This window comes from Ranitomeya variabilis, chromosome 5 (genome assembly GCF_051348905.1).
Source record: "Ranitomeya variabilis isolate aRanVar5 chromosome 5, aRanVar5.hap1, whole genome shotgun sequence".
Taxonomy (NCBI): Eukaryota; Metazoa; Chordata; class Amphibia; order Anura; family Dendrobatidae; genus Ranitomeya; species Ranitomeya variabilis.
The window spans coordinates 548,965,521-548,993,371 of NC_135236.1; the positions used below are offsets into that span (position 1 = coordinate 548,965,521).

Sequence of the window (27,851 nt, forward strand, 5' to 3'; positions counted from 1 at the left end):
TACATACAGATAAACAGGGAAAGAATATCAGATAAACCTTCACATGATGAAAGTAGTGCGCAGTGGCATGGAGTGCACTTTACCTAATAATGAAAATGCACCCAACATGCATTTGACATCAAGCTTCATCACCCCTGACTTTTGTATGTACTTTTATACTTTTAATTACCGTATTTTGTTTTCAATAAAGAGTATGCCATATTTTTTGTTATTGATTTTGAGCTTTGCACTGTACATTTCTATATAAGTGTTCTTGAATTATTTGGCACATTTTGACCTTTCAAATATAGCTCCTTGTACTCATGTGTTTATTTCAATCACATGGTCCTCTAAGGCTCTGCTCACATATCCATTTATTTGTTCTGTTTAAGAAACAGACAAATAGAAATCATGCTCCAAATGAATCCCAATGCGAACAGATCCAAATGGAAAAAGATGGCCCTCAATGATTATAACGGGGTTCATCTGGTTTTCAATTGATGTTCATTATTAAAAACGATGAAAAAGTTCAACATTCAGAACCTTTTGCTTCCATCCCAAAAAAATGACACTAAATATAAACCAGATGGACCCCATAATAATAAATATGGGTCGCTTTATTTTCTTTTACGTCAGTTAGCAAACTGTTCCATTTTGGGCATGAATTCCATTTGTTCTTAAAACAGGACAGACAAACGGACATGTAAACTAACCTTACCTGTTAATTTCCAATCAGTTATGTAAATATTTATTTCATAAGAAAGTTTCATTTTGCTTCTTGCCTGTGACTCCCAATCTTAATTTTGATGATTCACAATTCGATAAATAGTTTGGCATCGGTTGACCAGATAAAGAGACCTACTTCTGCAAAGCTCTTGTATGGAGTGTTACCATTGCCGAATAATAGAATTTGCCAGTGAGATTACAGAGCATAAAAATCCCTCCCATCTCTCTCTTCTGCCTGTTCGAGTCATTCTATATTCAGAGCAGAGCTTGCATGTCTGTAAGAACAGGAGCTGCAGTGAGCAGTACAAGAACCGCGCACTCCTTGTGGGCGAAGTGACAAGTCTTTCGTATGGATGTGCCATTCTTTTCAAGGAGATTCACGGGATATGCATTGGGAATTTCTATAGCTGGAACATTTCCTAAAGCAATTTACAAGCTGTCTGCCCTCAGTATCTTCACAATGCAGGTAGGAACTTTCCCTTTCTCTGTTCTTCAAGCATCACATATGATTCCAATACATGATATTTCTATCATCTGTTACAAAAGAATTTGATTCATTTTACAGAAACATTTTTTATTATCATTTTTTGAGATCCCTCCCAAAAGCTATTCTGCTACATACCATTATTCTGGAACACTTAAGTTGTGTCATCATTCCCAGCTGAATATCAACCTGTAGATTTCATAAAAAATGCGTTTGATAGCTTACTAATAGGTTTCTCATAGTTTCTTAGACTTGGCATTAAAATATTTTTTAACAATAACAAAAAATATTTCCTTACAGTTGATAGGCTCCTAAATAGGGATTGATCAAGTTGACTTGAAAAATTACCAGTTTTGGGTGTTTATGGAGACCTTTTGGTTTTAACCCCTTAATCCCATATGACGTACTATACCGTCGAGGTGGGGTGGGCCTTAATTCCCGGTGACGGTATAGTACGTCATACGCGATCGGCCGCGCTCACGGGGGGAGCGCGGCCGATCGCGGCCGGGTGTCGGCTGCATATCGCAGCTGACATCCGGCACTATGTGCCAGAAGCGGTCACGGACCGCCCCCGGCACATTAACCCCCGGCACACCGCGATCAAACATGATCGCGGTGTACCGGCGGTACAGGGAAGCATCGCGCAGGGAGGGGGCTCCCTGCGGGCTTCCCTGAGACGATCGGTATAAGGTGATGTACTCCCCTCGTACCGAACGTCTTCTCCCTGCAGGCCCCGGATCCAAAATGGCCGAGGGGCTGTATCCGGGTCCTGCAGGGAGCACTTCCGGGTCGGAGCAGGCTGCAGATGAAAGCTGCAGCCTGCTCCGATGAAAGTATGATCACGGATCTGATAGAGTGCTGTGCACACTATCAGATCTGCGATCTGTGATGTCCCCCCCTGGGACAAAGTAAAAAAGTAAAAAAAAAAATTTCCACATGTGTAAAAAAAAAAATAATAATTCCTAAATAAATAATAATAAAAAAAAAAATATTATTCCCATAAATACATTTCTTTATCTAAAAAAAACAAACGAAAACAATAAAAGTACACATATTTAGTATCGCCGCGTCCGTAACGACCCAACCTATAAAACTGGCCCACTAGTTAACCCCTTCAGTAAACACCGTAAGAAAAAAAAAAAAAAAAACGAGGCAAAAAACAACGCTTTATTACCATACCGCTGAACAAAAAGTGGAATAACACGCGATCAAAAAGACGGATATAAATAACCATGTTACCGCTGAAAACGTCATCTTGTCCCGCAAAAAACGAGCCGCCATGCAGCATCATCAGCAAAAAAATAAAAAAGTTATAGTCCTCAGAATAAAGCGATGCCAAAATAATTATTTTTTCTATAAAATAGTTTTTATTGTATAAAAGCGTCAAAACATAAAAAAATGATATAAATGAGGTATCGCTGTAATCGTACTGACCCGACGAATAAAACTGCTTTATCAATTTTACCAAGCGCAGAACGGTATAAACGTCTCTCCCAAAAGAAATTCATGAATAGCTGGTTTTTGGTTATTCTGCCTCACAAAAATCGGAATAAAAAGTGATAAAAAATGGTCACGTGTCCGAAAATGTTACCAATAAAAACGTCAACTCGTCCCGCAAAAAACAAGACCTCACATGACTCTGTGGACCAAAATGTGGAAAAATTATAGGTCTCAAAATGTGGAGACGCAAAAACTTTTTTGCTATAAAAAGCGTCTTTTAGTCTGGTTTCACACTTGCGTTTTTATCTGCATGCGTTTTTTAAAAAAACCGCATGTGTGAAAAAATGCATGTAAACGCGGTAAAACGCATGCGTTTTTATAGAAAAACACAAGAAAACAAGAAAAAAACAAAAAACCCTAACCCTACCCCTAACCCTACCCCTAACCTGAAATACGTGGCACTGAAATACGTGGCACTGAAATATACGTTTATATACGTATATACGTATATAAGTGCCACGATATTTCAGTGGCCACGTATATAAGTGCCACGTATTTAAGTGCCACGTATTTAAGTGCCACGTATTTAAGTGCCACGTATTTAAGTGCCACGTATTTCAGTGCCACGTATTTCAGTGCCACGTATTTACGTGCCACGTATTTACGTGCCACGTATTTACGTGCCACATATTTTTCAGTGCCTGAAATACGTGGCACTGAAATACGTGGCACTGAAATATCGTGGCACTGAAATATCGTGGCACTGAAATATCGTGGCACTGAAGTATTTACGTGCCACGTATTTTTCAGTGCCTGAAATACGTGGCACTGAAATACGTGGCACTGAAATACGTGGCACTGAAATACGTGGCACTGAAATATACGTTTATATACGTATATACGTATATAAGTGCCACAATATTTCAGTGGCCACGTATATAAGTGCCACGTATTTAAGTGCCACGTATTTAAGTGCCACGTATTTAAGTGCCACGTATTTACGTGCCACGTATTTACGTGCCACGTATTTTTCCTTGCCTGAAATACGTGGCACTGAAATACGTGGCACTGAAATATCGTGGCACTGAAATATCGTGGCACTGAAATATTTACGTGCCACGTATTTTTCAGTGCCTGAAATACGTGGCACTGAAATACGTGGCACTGAAATACGTGGCACTGAAATACGTGGCACTGAAATATTGTGGCACTGAAATATCGTGGCACTTAAATACGTGGCACTTAAATACGTGGCACTTAAATACGTGGCACTTAAATACGTGGCACTTAAATACGTGGCACTTAAATACGTGGCACTTATATACGTGGCACTTATATACGTGGCACTTATATACGTGGCACTTATGACTGTCAGAAAATGTTCAGTAAACGGTTAGGGGTAGGGTTTCAGGTAGAATTGGGGAGTTTCCACTGTTCAGGCACATCAGGGGCTCTCCAAACGCGACATGGCGTCCAATCTCAATTCCAGCCAATTCTGCGTTGAAAAAGTAAAACAGTGCTCCTTCCCTTCCGAGCTCTCCCGTGCGTCCAAAAAGGGGTTTACCCCAACATATGGGGTATCAGCGTACTAGGGACAAATTGAACAACAACTTCTGGGGTCCAAGTTCTCTTGTTATCCTTGGGAAAATAAAAATTTGGGGGGCTAAAAATCATTTTTGTGGGAAAAAAAATATGTTTTATTTTCACGGCTCTGTGTTGTAAACTGTAGTGAAACACTTGGGGGTTCAAAGTTCTCACAACACATCTAGATAAGTTCCTTGGGAGGTCTAGTTTCCAATATGGGGTCACTTGTGGGGGGTTTGTACTGTTTGGGTACATCAGGGGCTCTGCAAATGCAACGTGACGCCTGCAGACCAATCCATTTAAGTCTGCATTCCAAATGGCGCTCCTTCCCTTCCGAGCTCTGTCATGCGCCCAAACAGTGGTTCCCCCCACATAGGGGGTATCAGCGTACTCAGGACAAATTGGACAACAACTTTTAGGGTCCAATTTATCCTGATACCCTTGTGAAAATACAAAACTGGGGGCTAAAAAATCATTTTTGTGAAAAAGAAAAATAATTTTTATTTTCACGGCTCTGCGTTATAAACTGTAGTGAAACACTTGGGGGTTCAAAGTTCTCACAACACATCTAGATAAGTTCCTTGGGGGGTCTAGTTTCCAATATGGGGTCACTTGTGGGGGGTTTGTACTGTTTGGGTACATCAGGGGCTCTGCAAATGCAACGTGACGCCTGCAGACCAATCCATTTAAGTCTGAATTCCAAATGGCGCTCCTTCCCTTCCGAGCTCTGTCATGCGCCCAAACAGTGGTTCCCCCCCACATAGGGGGTATCAGCGTACTCAGGACAAATTGGACAACAACTTTTAGGGTCCAATTTATCCTGATACCCTTGTGAAAATACAAAACTGGGGGCTAAAAAATAATTTTTGTGAAAAAAAAAAATATTTTTTATTTTCACGGCTCTGCGTTATAAACTGTAGTGAAACACTTGGGGGTTCAAAGCTCTCAAAACACATCTAGATAAGTTCCTTAGGGGGTCTACTTTCCAAAATGGTGTCACTTGTGGGGGGGTTTAATGTTTAGGCACATCAGGGGCTCTCCAAACGCAACATGGCATCCCATCTTAATTCCAGTCAATTTTGCATTGAAAAGTAAAATAGCGCTTCTTCCCTTCTGAGCTCTGCTATGCGCCCAAACAATGGTTTACACCCACATATGGGGTATCGTCGTACTCAGGACAAATTGCACAACAACTTTTGTGGTCTAATTTCTTCTCTTACCCTTGGGGAAATAAAAAAATGGGGGTGAAAAGATCATTTTTGTGAAAAAATATGATTTTTTATTTTTACGGCTCTGCATTATAAACTTCTGTGAAGCACTTGTTGGGTCAAAGTGCTCAACACACATCTAGATAAGTTCCTTAAGGGGTCTACTTTCCAAAATGGTGTCACTCGTGGGGGGTTTCAATGTTTAGGCACATTAGGGGCTCTCCAAACGCAACATGGCGTCCCATCTCAATTCCAGTCAATTTTGCATTGAAAAGTCAAATGGCGCTCCTTCCCTTCTGAGCTCTGCCCTGCGCCCAAACAATGGTTTACACCCACATATGGGGTATCAGTGTACTCAGGACAAATTGCACAACAATTTTTGGGGTCCAATTTCTTCTGTTACCCTTGGGAAAATAAAAAATTGGGGGTGAAAAGATCATTTTTGTGAAAAAATATGATTTTTTATTTTTACGGCTCTGCATTATAAACTTCTGTAAAGCACTTGTTGGGTCAAAGTGCTCACCACACATCTAGATAAGTTCCTTAGGGGGTCTACTTTCCAAAATGGTGTCACTTGTTAGGGGTTTCAATGTTTAGACACATCAAGGGCTCTCTAAATGCAACATGGCGTCCCATCTCAATTCCAGTCAATTTTGCATTGAAAAGTCAAATGGCGCTCCTTCCCTTCCGAGCTCTGCCCTGCGCCCAAACAATGGTTTACACCCACATATGGGGTATCAGCGTACTCAGGACAAATTGCACAACAATTTTTGGGGTCCAATTTCTTCTCTCACCCTTGGGAAAATAAAAAATTGGGGGTGAAAAGATAATTTTTGTGAAAAAATATGATTTTTTATTTTTACGGCTCTGCATTATAAACTTCTGTAAAGCACTTGTTGGGTCAAAGTGCTCACCACACATCTAGATAAGTTCCTTAGGGGGTCTACTTTCCAAAATGGTGTCACTTGTGGGGGGTTTCAATGTTTAGGCACATCAGGGGCTCTCCAAATGCAACATGGCGTCCCATCTCAATTCCAGTCAATTTTGCATTGAAAAGTCAAATGGCGCTCCTTTGCTTCCAAGCTCTGCCATGCGCCCAGACTGTGGTTTACCCCCACATATGGGGTATCAGCGTACTCAGGACAAATTGTACAACAACTTTTGGGGTCTATTTTCTCCTGTTAGCCTTGGTAAAATAAAACAAATTGGAGCTGAAATAAATTTTGTGTGAAAAAAAGTTAAATGTTCATTTTTATTTAAACATTCCAAAAATTCCTGTGAAACACCTGAAGGGTTAATAAACTTCTTGAAAGTGGTTTTGAGTACCTTGAGGGGTGCAGTTTTTAGAATGGTGTCACACTTGGGTATTTTCTATCATATAGACCCGTCAAAATGACTTCAGATGAGATGTGGTCCCTAAAAAAAAATGGTGTTGTAAAAATGAGAAATTGCTGGTCAACTTTTAACCCTTATAACTCCGTCACAAAAAAAAATTTTGGTTCCAAAATTGTGCTGATGTAAAGTAGACATGTGGGAAATGTTATTTATTAAGTATTTTGTGTGACATATGTCTGTGATTTAAGGGCATAAAAATTCAAAGTTGTAAAATTGCGAAATTTTCAAAATTTTCGCCAAATATTCGTTTTTTTAACAAATAAACGCAAGTTATATCGAAGAAATTTTACCACTAACATGAAGTACAATATGTCACGAGAAAACAATGTCAGAATCGCCAAGATCCGTTGAAGCGTTCCAGAGTTATAACCTCATAAAGGGACAGTGGTCAGAATTGTAAAAATTGGCCCGGTCATTAACGTGCAAACCACCCTCGGGGCTTAAGGGGTTAAAGGACTTTGTGACCTGTTTTTCATTTTCAAGGTCTGAATGATATCAGTCATGCTCTGAGCCAACAAAAAAAAAGCACCTACCTTCCCAGTAATGGCACATTCTGTATCCTATCTATTTCATTCCATTAAACAGAAGTGTAAAAGTGACTGTTATGTTTGTTCAATTGTGTTTAATGGATTGTGACACTGACAAGAGTTTAGTAGAGCAAACAGGCTAATCATTATGGTACAGTGACGCTTTCAAACTTCCAACGCCTTAATGTGGTTTTATTATTGGATGTCATTCAGATGTTACATTGTGCCGGCGATGCCACCTGTGGGGCGATCAGGAGTATTTTTCCATATAGATTTCTCACACCAAGAGCATCCAATATGCTAGGTATATAACAGGATTCGTGACTGCCTCAAGTATGTTTGTTTATGGCTTTCCAATAAGGAAAGGGGGAATTCTACACTTGAGATATAATTACCATATTGGTACCAGACATGTTGGATAAAACAGTTTTCATCTGTCATAAAAAAATTAAAATACTCATTAAATAAACTAGATTAAATAGAAATTACATTACAAAGTTAAAGCTTGGTTTCATATCACTTAATCTCCAAATAGAGAAAAATGCAGAGAAAAGAGCTCTACATAAAGTGTTTCCAGATATGGATAGGGAAAAGGGGGAAACAGCTCCCTTTCTTCCTAAATTGGCCCACTGGTCTAGGGGGTTATTTTCAGAAAACATAACACCTAATTTAACTTTTATAGTTTATAGTGAAGTTGCTGGTGTCAGTCTCCTCTTGGTGATAATGCTGCTCTCGTCAGTTTGTATGAGTTTTTCTAGGCGCAAAATGGTAATAATGTTCAGTGGCTGTACTACTCTCCGATTAAGGGTATGCTCAAACGGATGTACATTCTTTCTCACGAGAGAATCGGGCCAATCACGCTAATTGCACGACTTGGATCAAACTCTGCCAGAGTTTGATTTGAGTGTGATCCGATTCTCACACATAAGATAATCACAGCACAGGTGCAAAGAAGACGGAGAACTTAATTTCTCCATCTTAACCATTGATGGCTGTATCAATGGCTCAGTTGATTGCATGCAGGAATTATTTTCTCATGCTGAATCGGCATGACAAAATAATGGGAGATATTCATTAACCCATAGCATAATATTGGGCCAAGTGCTATCCAATAAAGCAGTTAAAACATATCCTTTTTTGCAAATAAGGGTCTTGATTCTTCAAAGTAATTTCGCCATAAATTTTTTTAACCCTTTCACCACCTTGTGATTTTCTGTTTTTGCTTTTTCATTATTTGCTCCAGTTCTTCCCAGAGCCATTTTTTTTATTTTCCATCATAATGGCCATGTGAGAGCTTGTGTTTTGCAGGAGGAGTTGTACTTTTGAGCAATACCATTTACCGTATTTTACCATATAGTGTACTGGAAAACAGGAAAAAAAAGTGCAGTAAAATTGCAAAAAAGTGCAATTATACAAATGTTTTTGTTCTTTTCTTTACCATGCTCATCATATGCTAAAACTTGCCAGCCATTATGATTCTCCAAGTGATTACAAGTTCGTAGCTACCAAGCATATATAGGTTCTTTTTATTTAAGTGGTGAAAAAAATCCAAATTTTCTGAAAAAAAGAGGCGCCATTTTTTGAGACTTGTAGTGTCTCTTTTTTCAGTTCTGGGGCTGGATGAGTGCTTATTTTTTGGGTGCTGAGCTGATGTTTTTTAGATACTATTTTGGGGTAGATATGATGTTTTGATTGCCTATTATTGGATTTTATTTCAATGTTGTGGTGATCAACAAAAAAAATACTTAATTCTGGATTTTCGATTTTTTTTTCTCACTATGACTTTTTGACTTTCACCAATCTGACTAATTCTTTTTATATTTTGATAGATCGGACATTTCTGTAAGCAGTGACATCAAATATGTGTATTTATGATTTTTTTTTGTTGTTGTTTTATGTTGAATGGGGCAAAAGGGGGCAATTTGAACTTCTCTGTTTTTTTTAGAATTTAAAGTTTATACTTGCTTTAATCTCTTCCTGACCTGTGATGCCACGTAGGCGTCATGAAAGTTGGTGCCAATTCGACCTGTGACGCCTATGTGGCGTCATGGAGGGATCGCGTCCCTGCAGATCGGGTGAAAGGGTTAACTCCAATTTCACCCGTTCTGCAGGAACAGGGGGAGTGGTACTTCAGCCCAGGGGGGTGTCTTCACCCCCTCGTGGCTACGATCGCTCTGATTGGCTGTTGAAAGTGAAACAGCCAATCAGAGCGATTTGTAATATTTCACCTATGAAAATGGTGAAACATTACAATCCAGCCATGGCCAATGCTGCAACATCATCATCATGGCTGGGAACCCTGATATGCCCCCCCACCACCGATCACCTTCCCAGTCCTCCGTCCTGTGCTCCGCTCCCCTCCGTCCGCCTGACCGCTCCCCAGTCCTCCTGTCCGCTCCCCCCGTGCTCCGATCCCACCCCCCGTGCTCAGATCACCCCCCATGCTCAGATACCCCCCTCATACTTACCGAGCCTCCCTGTGTCCGTCCGTCTGCTCCATGGGTGCCGCCATCTTCCAAAATGGCAGGTGGATGCGCAGTGCGCCCGCCGAAACTGCCGGCCGGCAGATTCGTTCTAGGTACATTTTGATCACTGTGATAAAGCCTATCACAGTGATCAAAATAAAAAAGTAGTAAATGAACCCCCCCCTTTATCACCCCCATAGGTAGGGACAATAATAAAAATAAAGAAAATATATTTACTTTTATTTTTACACTAGGGTTAGGGCTAGGATTAGGGCTAGGACTAGGGTTAGGGCTAGGGTTAGGGCTAGGGTTAGGGCTAGGGTTAGGGTTAGAATTAGGGTTAGGGTTAGAATTAGGGTTAGAATTAGGCTTAGGGTTAGAATTAGGGTATGTGCACACACTGCGGATTTCGCTGCGGAACCGCAGCGATTCCGCAGCTGCGGGTCCGCAGCGGTTTCCCATAAGTTTACAGTATAATGTGAACCTATGGGAAACGAAATCTGCAGTGCACATGCTGCGGAAAAAAAATGCGTGGAAACGCAGTGGTTTATATTCCGCAGCATGTCAATTCTTTGTGCGGATTCCGCTGCAGGTTTACACCTGCTCCAATAGAAAACTGCAGGTGTAAACCCGCAGCGGAAACCGCACAAGAAACCATGATAAATCCGCAGTAAAAACAGCAGCGGTTTTGCACAGCGGATTTATCAATTCCGCTGCGGAAAATTCCGCAATGGAATCCGCAGAGTGGGCACATACCCTAAGGCTATGTGCACACGGTGCGGATTTGGCTGCGGATCCACGGCGGATTGGCCGCTGCGGATTCATAGCAGTTTTCCATCAGGTTTACAGTACCATGTAAACCTATGGAAAACCAAATCCGCTGTGCCCATGGTGCGGAGAATACCGTGTGGAAACGCTGCATTGTATTTTCCGCAGCATGTCAATTCTTTGTGCGGATTCCACAGCGTTTTATACCTTTTACTCAACAGGAATCCGCAGGTGAAATCCGCACAAAAAACGCTGAAAATCTGTGGTAAATCCGCCGGTAAATCGCAGTGAATTTTCAAAAATGGTGCAGAAAAATCTCACACAAATCCGCAAAGTGGGCACAAAGCCTTAAGGTTAGGGTTGGAATTAGAGTTAGGGTTGGAATTAGGGCTAGGGTTGGAAATAGGGTTAAGATTAGGCTTGTGGTTAGGGTTATGGTTAGGGGTGTGTTGGGGTTAGGGTTGTGGTTAGGGTTGGGATTAGGGTTAGGATTAGGGTTGGGATTAGGGTTAGGGGTGTGTCGGGGTTAGGGTTGTGGTTAGGGGTGTGTTGGGGTTAGGGTTGTGATTAAAGTTATGGCCAGAGTTGGGATTAGGGTTAGGGGTGTATTGGGGTTAGTGTTGGAGTTAGAATTGAGGGGTTTCCACTGTTTAGGCACATCAGGGGTCTCCAAACGCAACATGGCGCCACCATTGATTCCAGCCAATCTTGCGTTCAAAAAGTCAAATGGTGCTCCCTCCCTTCCGAGCCCTGACATGCGCCCAAACAGTGGTTTACCCCCACATATGGGGTACCAGCATACTCAGGACAAACTGGGCAACAACTTCTGTGGTCCAATTTCTCCTGTTACCCTTGCAAAAATAAAAAAATTGGTTGCTAAAACATAATTTTTGTGGAAAGAAAAATGATTTTTTTCATGGCTCTGCATTATAAACTTATGTGAAGCACTTGGGGGTTCAAAGTGCTCACCACACATCTGAATAAGTTCCTTGGGGGGTCTAGTTTCCAAAATGGGGTCACTTGTGGGGGGTTTCTACTATTTAGGCAGATCAGGGGCTCTGCAAATGCAAGGTAACGCCCGCAGACCATTCCATCAAAGTCTGCATTTCAAAACGTCACTACTTCCCTTCCAAGCCCTACCGTGTGCCCAAAAAGTGGTTTACCCCTACATGTGAGGTATCAGTGTACTCAGGAGAAATTGACCAATAAATATTACGATCAATTTTATCATGTTGCCCATGTGGAAATAAACAAATTGAGGCTAAAAGAAATTTTTTGTGAAAAAAAGTACTTTTTCATTTTTACGGATCAATTTGTGAAGCACCTGGGGGTTCAAAGTGGTCACTATGCATCGAGATAAGTTCCTTTAGGGGTCTAGTTTCCAAAATGGGGTCACTTTGTGGGGGAGCTCCAATCTTTAGGTACACAGGGGCTCTCCAAAGGCGACATGGTGTCCGCTAACGATTGGAGCTAATTTTTCATTCAAAAGTCAAATGGCGCTCCTTCCCTTCTGAACCTTGCCGTGTGCACAAACAGTGGTTTGTGACCACATATGAGGTATCAGTGTACTAAGGAGAAATTGCCCAACACATTTTAGGATCCATTTTATCCTGTTGCCCATGTGAAAATGAAAAAATTGAGGCTAAAATAAATTTTTTGTGAAAAAAAAGTACTTTTTCATTTTTACGGATCAATTTGTGAAGCACCTGGGGGTTCAAAGTGCTCACTATGCATCTAGATAAGTTCCTTTAGGGGTCTAGTTTCCAAAATGGGGTCACTTGTGGGGGAGTTCCAATCTTTAGGTACATAGGGGCTCTCCAAACGCGACATGGTGTCCGCTAACGAATGGAGCTAATTTTTCATTCAAAAGTCAAATGGCGCTCCTTCACTTCCGAACCTTGCCGTGTGCACAAACAGTGGTTTGTGACCACATATGAGGTATCAGTGTACTCAGGAGAAATTGCCCAACACATTTTCGGATCCATTTTATCCTGTTGCCCATGAGAAAATGAAAAAATTGAGGCAAAAAAATTTTTTTTGTGAAAAAAAAGTAATTTTTCATTTTTACGGATCAATTTGTGAATCACCTGGGAGTTCAAAGTGCTCACTATGCATCTAGATAAGCTCCATGGGGGGTCTAGTTTCCAAAATGGGGTCACTTGTGGGGGAGCTCCAATGTTTAGGCACACAGGGGTCTCCAAACGCGACATGGTGTCCGCTAAAGGTTGGAGCCAATTTTTCATTGAAAAAGTCAAATGGCGCTCCTTCCCTTCCGAGCCCTGTTGTGCACCCAAACAGTGGTTCCCTCCATATAGGGTATCAGCATACTCAGGACATATTGTACAATAACTTTTGGGTTCCAGTTTCTCTTTCTACCCTTGGAAAAATGAAAAAAAAATTGTTACTAAAAGATCATTTTTGTGACTAAAAAGTTAAATGTTCATTTTTTCCTTCCATGTTGCTTCTGCTGCTGTGAAGCATCTGAAGGGTTAATAAACTTTTTGAATGTGGATTTGAGCACCTTAAGGGGTGCAGTTTATAGAATGGTGTCACTTTTGGGTATTTTCAGCCATATAGCCCCTTCAAACTGACTTCAAATGTGAGGTGGTCCCTAAAAAAATGGTTTTGCTGGTCAAATTTTAACCCTTATAACTTCCTAGCAAAAAAAAATGTTGTTTCCAAAATTGTGCTGATGTAAAGTAGACATGTGGGTAATGTTATTTATTAACTATTTTGTGTCACATAACTCTCTCGTTTAACAGAATAAAAATTCAAAATTTGAAAATTGCGACATTTTCACATTTTTCGCTAATTTTCCATTTTTTTCACAAATAAATGCAAAAATTATCGACCTAAATTTACCACTAACATGAAGCCCAATATGTCATGAAAAAACATTCTCAGAACCGCTAGGATCCGTTGAAGCGTTCCTGAGTTATTACCTCATAGAGGGACACTGGTCAGAATTGCAAAAAACAGCCAGGTCATTAAGGTCAAAATAGGCTGGGTCATGAAGGGGTTAATAGTCTCCTTAGGAGACTTGGAGCTGCATCTTCTGATCGCTTGTGCAGCACATAGCAGAGCCTCATCAAAGGGAGGAAGGCGACGTACATCGCAGGTCGTAAAGGGATTAAGGAGTCACAAAATTTTGACGCAACTACGAGTTGCACATAAATTTTGTGATTTTTGGCATTTTCAAGCCAATTTGTCCTAGCTCAGAAAAAATAGGCAGAGCTGGATCGGGACTGGGGCAACTAACTCATGATGAGCTATGACATTTCCTATACCAGAAATCCTACTCCAGTATGGGACTGGAATAAGATTTTTGGTGTAGCACGTGTCACATCCATGTCTGAGCATACTGCTGTAATCCCTGCCTTGGTCCCAAGGCGGCACTGCAGTAACACTACGGTTACTACTGGATGTCAGCAGAGTGTGGGTGTTTAGGTTTCTGATTGCTGAAACTAGTTTCCTGTTTGATATTCACTTGTGCTTTGCTGAAGTGAGCTGTTAGGTAATTAGCTCTATGATGGGAGCCATAGGTGTGTCTGCCTTTTAAATAACCCCCAGCAGACTGACTTTAGCTGCCATTTATTAGTACAAAGCTCTGTGACCTTGCTCTCACTTGGATCTTGTGATTTTTTTTGTTTCCCCTTGTTCTGAATCTCTCTTGAATTCTGACTACCCACTTGCTTCATAATTTTTTCCTTGATGCGACTTCTCAGCTTTGACTCTGCTTGGCAACCATTCCTGCCTCTGGTTTGCACTTCCTTTGTGCACTGGACACTGTTGTAAGACCAGTTCCCTATATAGGGGTTTAAGGGTGTCGGAATTTCTCTGGAATTTCAAAGATGGATTGGCGTGTGCTGAGACTGTCTGAACCTTTTTGAGCCTTTGGCCTCAGATAGACATAACAGCTTGGAGGTTCATGCCACCTATCAAGCACAGCAGATTCATGCAGAGAAGCACAACTCTTTATGAATGCGGAGTGGCTGACTCCATCACACCACCTTCATCAAGACCAGTGTGAAAAATACTGGTCTTGATTAGTGTTGAGCGATACCGTCCGATACTTGAAAGTATCGGTATGGAAAGTATCGGCCGATACCGGCAAAGTATCGGATCTAATCCGATACCGATACCCGATACCAATACAAGTCAATGGGACTCAAGTATCGGACGGTATCCCTGATGGTTCCCAGGGTCTGAAGGAGAGGAAACTCTCCTTCAGGCCCTGGGATCCATATTAATGTGTAAAAGAAAGAATTAAAATAAAAAATATTGCTATACTCACCTCTCCGACGCAGCCTGGATCTCACCGAGGGAACCGGCAGCGTTCTTTGCTTAAAATGCGCGCGTTTACTTCCTTCCGTGACGTCACGGCTTGTGATTGGTCGCGTGCCGCCCATGTGGCCGCGACGCGACCAATCACAGCAAGCCGTGCCGTAATTTCAGGTCCTGAATGCAGAATTAGGCATTCAGGACCTGAAATTACGTCACGGCTTGCTGTGATTGGTCGCGTCGCGGTCACATGGGCGGCACACAACCAATCACAAGCCGTGACGTAATTTTAAAATGCGCGCGTTTCCTGCCTCCCGTGACGTCACAGCTTGTGATTGGTCGCGTCGCCCATGTGACTGCGACGCGACCAATCACAAGCCGGAACGTAATTTTAAAATCCTGAATGCCTAGAATTAGGCATTGAGGACCTGAAAATTACGTCACGGCTTGCTGTGATTGGTCGCGTCACGGCCACATGGGCGGCACGCGACCAATCACAAGCCGTGACGTCACGGAAGGAAGTAAACGCGCGCATTTTAAGCAAAGAACGCTGCCGGTTCCCTCGGTGAGGTCCAGGCTGCGTCGGAGAGGTGAGTATAGCAATATTTTTTATTTTAATTCTTTCTTTTACACATTAATGTTGTTTCGATACCGATACCCGATACCACAAAAGTATCGGATCTCGGTATCGGAATTCCGATACCCGCAAGTATCGGCCGATACCCGATACTTGCGGTATCGGAATGCTCAACACTAGTCTTGATGAATCAGGGTCACATTCTTTATATTTGATGTGAAAATTGACACAGATTCAAAACAACTAACTCTTTGGGATATTAAATCATGGGCACAAAAAGACAGAACATAAAAGAGCGTCAACCCAATGAATTCAACCAGTTGGCATGCATTACTTACAATAAATATACACCACAAATGTTACACATAAAAAACACACATTTCTTCTGGTCTTTGATTGTGTGCTTCATGTCTTGAACCATATTTTATAAATTTAGTTTCATGTAAAATTGGTCTTCTTTCTCTATACATTAAAGGTCCATTTGACTGAGGGTCTTCTCAATTATATCCAATGGGAGATTTTTAATTCCTCAGTTTGCTCCAGCTGAAAACGCTTGTGGGCAAGCCCAGGTAGGGCCCCTTAGACACTACTCAACTCTACAATTACTTCCAATTAATATGTGTAGAAAATGAAAACGTTTGAGCATGCTTAAGATTCAGGTTTGAACTTTCACATCTTTGGCAGAAAATATGATTTTCCTTGGGAAATTGCTTTCAGCTGTACATTTTCCTTCATCAGTCAAGAGGGTTCAAGGCTAACAAAGTGAGAGTAACTGTATGTTAGCTTTTCTTCAATGTAATTCCTAGAGATGGTCTTGAGCAGGGACTTCATCTTTGATATCCATATCCTATTGAAGGACTGTTTAAACAAAGAGACTATAAAATGGGACCTGAAAGTGAAAACTGAAATCACTAAATCTTACCTAAATATTAAGTAGTTTGATTGGAAGCTTTTACTGGCAGAAAGATTAAAAAAATTTGTCTACCCTTTGTCTCTCCCGGAGACTGAGGCTATGGACTCCTTCTCACTTGCGAGAAATACGTCCGTGTCTCGCATGTTAAAACCAAGCTCTGGCGCCAGCACTTGGGAGCAGAGCGTGCAGATCTAAGTATTGCTATGCAGCCGCACGCTCCTCTCTGGAGTGCTGGCACCAGAGCTTGGTTTTAACATGTGAGACTCGCACGTATTTCTCGCAAGTAAGAAGGAGCCCTATGTCAGATTATGTCAAGGAAAATCTGGCTAGGGGGTTTATTAGGAAGTAGGTGTCTCCTGTTGGGGCTGGGCTCTTTTTTTGTCCGGAAGAAGAATGGGGAACTTCATATTTGCATAGATTACAGGGGTCTAAATGCCATCACCATTAAAAACAAATAACCTTTGCCCCTCATTCCTGAGTTATTTGACAGACTGCGGGGTGCTAGGATATTTTCTAAATTGGATCTGCGTGGCTCCTATAATTTAATACATATCCGAGAGGGAGATGAATGGAAAACTGCGTTTAAAACTCGGGACGGACATTATGAGTATTTGCTAATGCCGTTCGGTCTCTATAACGCTCCCGCCGTCTTCTAAGATTTCGGCAATTACATTTTCCAGGAGATGATGTCCACATACATTGTTGCCTACCTTGATGACATACTTATTTTTCTCCCAATCTGGATACTCACTGTAGAGATGTGGCCAGAGTCTCTGAACTCTTGCATGCCAGCTCTCACTATGCCAAGTTAGATAAATGTGTGTTTGAGCAGGAGTCCCATTCCTTCGGTACATCATTTCTGCCAAAGGTTTGGCTATGGATCCTGCCAAGGTGGAATCAGAGTTGAACTGACAGGAGCCACATTCTCTTAAAGCTGTGCAGCGAATTATGGGGTTAATTAACTTCTATTTCCAGTTCATTGCCCACTTCTCTACTCTAGCAGCTCCATTGGTAGCCCTCACCAAGAAGGGAGCTTACCCTAAGCAATGGGCTGAGGAGGTCTCTAAGGCCTTCACTTCCTTGAAGTCCCACTTCGCTAGGGCCCCTGTGCTACATCGGCCAGATGTGGATAAGCCCTTCATCCTGGAGGTGGATGCCTCTTCCGTCTGTGCAGGAGCTGTCCTACATCAGAAGAATACTCACCGATGGAAACATTCTTGTTTCTATTTCTCCAAGACTTCTCACCGTTGGAGAGGAATTATTCTATCAGGGACAGGGAGTTACTGGCCATAAAGTTGGCCTTCTCGGAGTGGAAATATCTCCTAGAGGGAGCTCGGCATCCCTTTCAAGTATTTACAGATCACAAAGTAAGGTCACAGAGCTTTGTACTAATAACTGGCAGCTAAAGTCAGACTGCTGGGGGTTATTTAAAAGGCAGACCCACCTATGGCTCCCATCATAGAGCTAATTACCTAACAGCTCACTTCAGCAAAGCACAAGTGAATATCAAACAGGAAACTAGTTTCAGCAATCAGAAACCTAAACACCCACACTCTGCTGACATCCAGTAGTAACCGTAGTGTTACTGCAGTGCCACCTTGGGACCAAGGCAGGGATTACAGCAGTATGAGCAGACATGGGTGAGACACGTGCTACACCAAAAATCTTATTCCAGTCCCATACTGGAGTAAGATTTCTGGTATAGGTAATGTCATAGCTCATCATGAGTTAGTTGCCCCAGTCCCGATCCAGCTCTGCCTATTTTATCTGAGCTAGGACAAATTGGCTTGAACATGCCAAAAATCACAAAATTTATGTGCAACTCGTAGTTGCGTCAAAATTTTGTGACTCCTTAATCCCTTTACGACCTGCGATGTACGTCGCCTTCCTCCCTTTGATGAGGCTCTGCTATGTGCTGCACAAGCGATCAGAAGATTGCAGCTCCAAGTCTCCTAAGGAGACTATTAACCCCTTCATGACCCAGCCGATTTTGACCTTAATGACCTGGCCGTCTTTTGCAATTCTGACCAGTGTCCCTTTATGAGGTAATAACTCAGGAACGCTTCAACGGATCCTAGCGGTTCTGAGATTGTTTCTTCATGACATATTGGGCTTCATGTTAGTGGTAAATTTAGGTCGATAATTTTTGCATTTATTTGTGAAAAAAATGGAAAATTAGCGAAAAATGTGAAAATGTCGCAATTTTCAAATTTTGAATTTTTATTCTGTTAAACGAGAGAGTTATGTGACACAAAATAGTTAATAAATAACATTACCCACATGTCTACTTTACATCAGCACAATTTTGGAAACAACATTTTTTTTTGCTAGGAAGTTATAAGGGTTAAATTTGACCAGCAAAACCTTTTTTTTTTAGGGACCACCTCACATTTGAAGTCAGTTTGATACTAATGCAGAGGGTAAATAGGTAAATGGAGGTGAAGATTTCTCAGATATGGTCCGCAAACCATACAGTGATATGTGAAAAGCTAAAGTACCATATAAAAAATTGGCCGTGCACATTGTACAGATGGAGCTGTTACAATGCTTTTCTGCTGTTTCGATCTGCAGGCAATATAGGCACCTTCCTTCAGTTTCAGGAGGTACTGTAGCTATCAAGGCCCTAATGTTTGGCACTCAGCAAGGTGAGGGTACCACTGTTTATGAAACTGATGGTGCCTTTTTCGTACGAGGTCAACATTTTTCTGGAGAGGTTCTCCAAACAGCTAAGAAGTGAAGATCACAAAAAAGGTGCAGAGTATGCTCCAAAAGGGGAATATGAATAGAAATAATTTAGAACTTTGAAATCTGCCCTTTGTTTCTGTTAGGAGTCGAGTTCCCACCACTAGTGTTGAGCATTCCGATATTGCAAGTATCGGGTATCGGCCGATATTTGCTGTATCGGAATTCCGATACCGAGTTCCGATATTTCTGCGATATCGGAATCGGAAGTGTGCGGTGCGTATGGTTCCCAGGGTCTGGAGAAGAGGAGACTCTCCTTCAGGCCCTAGGATCCATATTCATGTAAAAAATAAATAATAAAAATAAAAAATATTAATATGCTCACCCCTCCGGGGAACCCTGGACCTTAGCGATGTAACCGGCAGCCTCCGTTCTTAAGAATGAGTGAGTGTAGGGCCTGTGATGACGTCGCGGCTTGTGATTGTGAGCGGTCACATGAGCGGTCACGCGACCAATCACAAGCTGCGACGTCATCGAAGGTCCTTCACTCTGCATTCTTAGGGAATGGATGCAGACGCTTGGACCGGTGAGAACCGGGTGTTATGATGACCTGGTGGTTAGGAGCACTAGGAATGACCTGATGAGCAAACTAGTAATACAGGACAAGCTCTGGGAAGTGGGAGCTCTGCTGACCGCAACCCCTAATCCTATCACAACAACTAGAAATAGCCGTGGAGCGTACCTGACTCTGCCTGGACGCCTCTTCACAGCCTAAGAGCTAACTACCCCTAAAGATAGAAAATAAGGCCTAACTTGCCTCAGAGAAATTCCCCCAAAGAGAAAGGCAGCCCCCCACACGTATTGACTGTGAGTTAAGATGGAAGTCACAAACACAGGAATGAAATAGGTTTCAGCAAAGGAGGCCAGACTTAACTAAACAGACTTGAGGATAGAAAAGGTATCTTTGCGGTCAGCATAAGAAACTATAAAAAAACCACGCAGAGTGTGCAAAAGAGACCCCACACCGACTCACGGCGTGGAGGTGCCACTCTGCATCCCAGAGCTTCCAGCTAGCAAGGCAGAATCATGATAGGAAGCTGGACAAGAAAACAATGATAAACAAATAAGCTAGCAGGGACTTAGCTTTTGCTGGAGTAGACAGGTCATCTGAAAGATCCAAGAGAGAACTGAACCAGTACTAGGACATTGACAGCTGGCATCAAGTAACGATCTAAGTGGAGTTAAATAGAGCAGCCAGCCTAGGACTAAACGAGGTCAGCTGAGGAAAGAACCTCAGAACCAGCAGCTCCACTCAAAGCCACCAGAGGGAGTCCATGGACAGAACTCGCCGAAGTACCATTCATAACCACCGGAGGGAGTTCGAGAACAGAATTCACAACAGTACCCCCCCCTTGAGGAGGGGTCACCGAACCCTCACGAGAGCCCCCAGGCCGATCAGAACGAGCCAAATTAAAGGCACGAACAAGATCGGCAGCATGAACATCAGAGGCAACCACCCAGGAATTATCCTCCTGACCATAACCTTTCCACTTGACTAGGTACTGAAGTTTCCGTCTCGAAATACGAGAATCTAAAATCTTCTCCACCACATACTCCAACTCCCCCTCAACCAACACTGGGGCAGGAGGGTCGACGGAGGGAACCATAGGAGCCACATATCTCCGCAGTAACGACCTATGGAACACATTATGGATGGCGAAAGAAGCTGGAAGGTCCAAACGAAATGACACAGGATTAAGAATTTCAGAAATCTTATAAGGACCAATGAAACGAGGCTTAAACTTAGGAGACGAAACCTTCATAGGAACATAACGAGACGATAACCAAACCAAATCCCCAACACGAAGTCGGGGACCAACACAGCGACGGCGGTTAGCGAAACGTTGAGCCTTCTCCTGGGACAATGTCAAATTGTCCACCACGTGAGTCCAAATCTGCTGCAACCTGTCCACCACAGAATCCACACCAGGACAGTCCGAAGGCTCAACCTGTCCTGAAGAAAAACGAGGGTGGAAACCAGAATTACAGAAAAAAGGCGAAACCAAAGTGGCCGAGCTGGCCCGATTATTATGGGAGAACTCAGCCAAAGGCAAGAAGGACACCCAATCATCCTGATCAGCAGAAACAAAGCATCTCAGATATGTCTCCAAAGTCTGATTGGTTCGTTCGGTTTGGCCATTTGTCTGAGGATGGAAAGCTGAAGAAAAAGACAAATCAATGCCCATCTTAGCACAAAAGGACCGCCAAAACCTCAAAACAAACTGGGAACCTCTGTCCGACACAATGTTCTCCGGAATGCCATGTAAACGAACCACGTGCTGGAAAAACAATGGAACCAAATCAGAGGAGGAAGGCAATTTAGGCAAAGGTACCAAATGGACCATCTTAGAGAAGCGATCACAAACCACCCAGATAACCAACATCTTTTGAGAGACAGGGAGATCTGAAATAAAATCCATGGAAATATGCGTCCAGGGCCTTTTCGGGACCGGCAAGGGCAAAAGCAACCCACTGGCATGAGAACAGCAGGGCTTAGCCCGAGCACAAGTCCCACAGGACTGCACAAAAGAACGCACATCCCGTGACAAGGAAGGCCACCAAAAGGATCTAGCCACCAAATCCCTGGTACCAAAGATTCCAGGATGACCAGCCAACACCGAACAATGAACCTAAGAGATAACTCTACTAGTCCATCTATCAGGGACAAACAGTTTCTCCGCTGGGCAACGGTCAGGTCTATCAGCCTGAAACTCCTGCAGCACCCGCCGCAAATCAGGGGAGATGGCAGACAAAATTACCCCCTCTTTGAGAATACCAGCCGGCTCAGGAACTCCCGGAGAATCAGGCACAAAACTCCTTGAAAGGGCATCAGCCTTCACATTCTTAGAACCCGGAAGGTACGAAACCACAAAATCGAAGCGGGAGAAAAACAGCGACCATCGAGCCTGTCTAGGATTCAACCGCTTGGCAGACTCGAGATAAGTCAAATTCTTGTGATCCGTCAAGACCACCACGCGATGCTTGGCTCCTTCAAGCCAATGTCGCCACTCCTCGAACGCCCACTTCATAGCCAACAACTCTCGATTGCCCACATCATAATTGCGCTCAGCAGGCGAAAACTTTCTAGAAAAGAAAGCACATGGCTTCATCACCGAGCCATCAGAACTTCTTTGAGATAGAACAGCCCCTGCTCCAATCTCAGAAGCATCCACCTCGACCTGAAACGGGAGCGAAACATCTGGCTGACACAACAAAGGGGCAGAAGAAAAACGACGCTTCAACTCCTGAAAAGCCTCAACGGCCGAAGAGGACCAATTGACCACATCCACACCTTTCTTGGTTAAATCAGTCAATGGTTTAACAACACTAGAAAAATTAGCGATGAAGCGACGGTAAAAATTAGCAAAGCCCAGGAATTTCTGCAGGCTCTTCACAGAAGTAGGCTGAGTCCAATCATAAATGGCCTGAACTTTAACAGGATCCATCTCGATAGTAGAAGGGGAAAAAATGAAGCCCAAAAATGAAACTTTCTGAACTCCAAAGAGACATTTAGACCCCTTCACAAACAAGGAATTAGCACGAAGGACCTGGAACACCATTCTGACCTGCTTCACATGAGACTCCCAATCGTCCGAAAAGACCAAAATATCATCCAAATATACAATCATGAATCGATCCAGGTACTTTCGGAAGATGTCATGCATAAAGGACTGAAACACAGATGGAGCATTAGAAAGCCCGAATGGCATCACCAGGTACTCAAAATGGCCCTCGGGCGTATTAAATGCTGTTTTCCATTCGTCACCCTGTTTAATACGCACAAGATTATACGCCCCTCGAAGATCTATCTTAGTGAAACAGCTAGCCCCCTTAATCCGAGCAAACAAATCAGACAATAGCGGCAAAGGGTACTGAAATTTGACGGTAATTTTATTGAGAAGGCGGTAATCTATACAAGGTCTCAGAGAGCCATCCTTCTTGGCCACAAAAAAAGAACCCTGCTCCCAACGGTGATGACGACGGGCGAATATGCCCTTTCTCCAAGGACTCTTTTACATAACTCCGCATAGCGGCGTGTTCTGGCACAGATAAATTGAACAGTCGGCCCTTCGGAAACTTACTACCAGGAATCAAATTAATAGCACAATCACAATCCCTATGAGGAGGTAGGGCACTGGATTTGGGCTCATCAAATACATCCCGGTAATCTGACAAGAACTCAGGAACTTCAGAAGGATGGGAAGACGAAATTGACAACAATGGGACATCCCCATGTACCCCTTGACAACCCCAACTGGACAAAGACATTGATTTCCAATCCAATACTGGATTATGGACCTGTAGCCATGGCAAACCCAAAACGACCACATCATGCAGATTATGCAACACCAAAAAGCGAACATCCTCCTGATGTGCAGGAGCCATGCACATGGTAAATTGAGTCCAGTATTGAGGCTTATTGTTGGCCAAAGGCTTAGCATCAATTCCTCTCAATAAAATAGGATACTGTAAAGGTTCCAAGAAAAAACCACAGCGCCTGGCAAACTCCAAGTCCATCAAATTCAGGGCAGCGCCTGAATCCACAAATGCCATAACAGAATAGGATGACAAAGAGCAAATCAGAGTAACGGACAAAAGAAATTTTGGCTGTACCGTACCAATGGTGGCAGACCTAGCGAACCGCTTAGTGCGTTTAGGACAATCAGAGATAGCATGAGTGGAGTCACCACAGTAAAAACACAGCCCATTCTGATGTCTGCATTCTTGCCGTTCAGCTCTGGTCAAGGTCCTATCACATTGCATAGGCTCAGGCCTCTGCTCAGAAGATACCGCCAAATGGTGCACAGTTTTGCGCTCACGTAAGCGTCGATCGATCTGAATGGCCAAGGACATAGACTCATTCAGACCAGCAGGCGTGGGGAATCCCACCATAACATCCTTAAGGGCTTCAGAAAGACCCTTTCTGAAAATTGCCGCCAGGGCACACTCATTCCACTGAGTAAGCACAGACCACTTTCTAAACTTCTGACAATATACCTCCGCTTCATCCTGACCCTGACACAAAGCCAGCAAGATTTTCTCTGCCTGATCCACTGAATCTGGTTCATCATAAAGCAACCCAAGCGCCAGAAAAAACGCATCTACATTATGCAATGCAGGATCTCCTGGCGCAAGGGAAAATGCCCAGTCTTGAGGGTCACCACGTAGCAAAGAAACAATGATTTTTACTTGCTGAATGGGGTCACCAGAGGAGCGGGGTTTCAAAGCAAAAAACAGTCTACAATTATTTTTGAAATTCAGGAACTTAGATCTATCCCCAGAAAACAAATCAGGAATTGGAATTCTGGGTTCCAACATCGGGTTCTGAACTACATAATCTTGAATGCCTTGTACCCTTGCAGTGAGTTGATCCACACAAGAGGACAGACCTTGAATGTCCATATCTACACCTGTGTCCTGAACCACCCAGAGATTTAGGGGAAAAGAAAAACAAAACACGCTGCAGAGGAAAAAAAAATGGTCTCAGAACTTCCTTTATCCCTCTATTGAGATGCATTAACACTTTACTGGCCAGCTGTACTGTTATGATGACCTGGTGGTTAGGAGCACTAGGAATGACCTGATGAGCAAACTAGTAATACAGGACAAGCTCTGGGAAGTGGGAGCTCTGCTGACCGCAACCCCTAATCCTATCACAACAACTAGAAATAGCCGTGGAGCGTACCTGACTCTGCCTAGACGCCTCTTCACAGCCTAAGAGCTAACTACCCCTAAAGATAGAAAATAAGGCCTAACTTGCCTCAGAGAAATTCCCCCAAAGAGAAAGGCAGCCCCCCACACATATTGACTGTGAGTTAAGATGGAAGTCACAAACACAGGAATGAAATAGGTTTCAGCAAAGGAGGCCAGACTTAACTAAACAGACTTGAGGATAGAAAAGGTATCTTTGCGGTCAGCATAAAAAACTATCAAAAAACCACGCAGAGTGTGCAAAAGAGACCCCACACCGACTCACGGCATGGAGGTGCCACTCTGCATCCCAGAGCTTCCAGCTAGCAAGGCAGAATCATGATAGGAAGCTGGACAAGAAAACAATGATAAACAAATAAGCTAGCAGGGACTTAGCTTTTGCTGGAGTAGACAGGTCATCTGAAAGATCCAAGAGAGAACTGAACCAGTACTAGGACATTGACAGCTGGCATCAAGTAACGATCTAAGTGGAGTTAAATAGAGCAGCCAGCCTAGGACTAAACGAGGTCAGCTGAGGAAAGAACCTCAGAACCAGCAGCTCCACTCAAAGCCACCAGAGGGAGTCCATGGACAGAACTCGCCGAAGTACCATTCATAACCACCGGAGGGAGTTCGAGAACAGAATTCACAACAGTACCCCCCCCTTGAGGAGGGGTCACCGAACCCTCACGAGAGCCCCCAGGCCGATCAGGATGAGCCAAATTAAAGGCACGAACAAGATCGGCAGCATGAACATCAGAGGCAACCACCCAGGAATTATCCTCCTGACCATAACCTTTCCACTTGACTAGGTACTGAAGTTTCCGTCTCGAAATACGAGAATCTAAAATCTTCTCCACCACATACTCCAACTCCCCCTCAACCAACACTGGGGCAGGAGGGTCGACGGAGGGAACCATAGGAGCCACATATCTCCGCAGTAACGACCTATGGAACACATTATGGATGGCGAAAGAAGCTGGAAGGTCCAAACGAAATGACACAGGATTAAGAATTTCAGAAATCTTATAAGGACCAATGAAACGAGGCTTAAACTTAGGAGACAAAACCTTCATAGGAACATAACGAGACGATAACCAAACCAAAACCCCAACACGAAGTCGGGGACCTGTTATGGTTTCCAATGGCAAGGAAACATCAGAAGCATAGAATAAACGGACAAGCTCTCGGGTGATGGAAACTAGAGCTGAGCAGAAAACTGGGAGCAGGAACATGCAACAGAATCACTCTGGATACATTGATGGCCAGCATTAGAATGACTGAGGAGCAAGGTTAAATAGGATACTCCCACATCCTGATAGGAACAGGTGAACCGAGAAGGCAAAGCTTGCAGGACACCAGTACCACAAGAGACCACCGGGGGAGCCCACGAACCGAATCACAACAGTACCCCCCCTTAAGGAGGGGGCACCGAACCCTCACAAGAACCACCAGGGCGATCTGGATGAGCCCTATGAAAGGCACGGACCAAATCAGAAGCATGAACATCAGAAGCTGTAACCCAAGAATTATCCTCTTGACCGTAGCCCTTCCATTTCACCAGATATTGAAGTCTCCGTCTGGAAACACGGGAGTCCAAGATTTTCTCCACCACGTACTCCAATTCACCCTCAACCAGCACAGGAGCAGGAGGCTCAACAGAAGGCACAAGTGGTACCTCATACCTCCGCAATAATGACCGATGGAAGACATTATGGATAGCAAAGGATGCTGGGAGGTCCAAACGAAAAGACACAGGGTTAAGAATTTCCAAAATCTTATAAGGACCGATGAACCGAGGCTTAAACTTAGGAGAAGAGACCCTCATAGGGACAAAACGGGAGGACAACCACACCAAGTCCCCAACACGAAGACGAGGACCAACACGACGATGGCGATTAGCAAAACGTTGAGTCTTCTCCTGGGACAACTCCAAATTGTCCACCACCTGCCCCCAAATACGATGTAACCTATCCACCATGGTATCCACTCCAGGACAATCCGAAGACTCCACCTGACCAGATGAAAAACGAGGATGGAACCCTGAATTGCAAAAGAAAGGGGAGACCAAAGTGGCAGAACTGGCCCGATTATTAAGGGCACACTCAGCCAACGGCAAAAAGGAGTCCCAGTCATCCTGATCAGCAGACACGAAACACCTCAAATAAGTCTCCAAGGTCTGATTAGTACGTTCCGTCTGGCCATTTGTCTGGGGATGAAATGCAGACGAAAAAGACAAATCAATGCCCATCCTGGCACAAAACGCCCGCCAAAATCTGGACACAAACTGGGATCCCCTGTCGGAAACGATATTCTCTGGAATACCATGCAGCCGAACCACATTCTGAAAAAACAGGGGCACCAACTCAGATGAGGAAGGCAGCTTGGGCAAGGGCACCAAATGAACCATCTTAGAAAAGCGGTCACACACCACCCAAATGATGGACATCTTCTGAGAAACAGGGAGATCAGAAATAAAATCCATAGAGATGTGTGTCCAAGGCCTCTTAGGAACAGGCAAGGGCAACAACAACCCACTAGCCCGAGAACAACAAGGCTTGGCCCGAGCACAAACATCGCAAGACTGCACAAAAGTACGCATGTCCCGAGACAGGGAAGGCCACCAGAAGGACCTAGCCACCAAATCTCTGGTACCAAAAATTCCCGGATGACCTGCCAACGCAGAAGAATGAACCTCCGAGATGACTCTATTGGTCCACTCATCCGGCACAAACAATCTACCAGGCGGACAACGATCAGGCCGATCCGCCTGAAACTCTTGTAAAGCACGTCGCAGGTCTGGGAAGACAGCAGACAATATCACCCCATCCTTAAGTATACCCGTAGGTTTAGAATCACCAGGGGAATCAGGTTCAAAACTCCTAGAAAGGGCATCCGCCTTCACATTCTTAGTACCTGGCAGATACGAAACCACAAAATTAAACCGGGAGAAGAACAACGACCAGCGCGCCTGTCTAGGATTCAGACGTCTGGCCGACTCAAGATAAATCAAATTTTTGTGATCAGTCAAGACCACCACCTGATGTTTAGCACCCTCAAGCCAATGACGC

At 43.5% G+C, this 27,851-nt stretch overlaps 1 protein-coding gene across 6 annotated transcripts in view; it reads left to right on the forward strand.

Annotated features, from left to right (window-relative positions):
- Window positions 1–958: 958 nt before the first annotated feature.
- The window catches only part of HRH2 (histamine receptor H2), a 259,444-nt gene continuing 232,551 nt past the window's right edge, over window positions 959–27,851 (forward strand). For 5 of the 6 annotated variants that reach the window (XR_013215835.1, XR_013215836.1, XM_077265890.1 and 2 more), the window contains exon 1: window positions 963–1,171. The gene's annotated coding sequence lies outside the window, so the exon portion shown is untranslated. Of the gene's footprint in view, window positions 1,172–27,851 lie in introns of all 6 variants that reach the window. The other variant, XM_077265888.1, reaches the window with a different exon arrangement.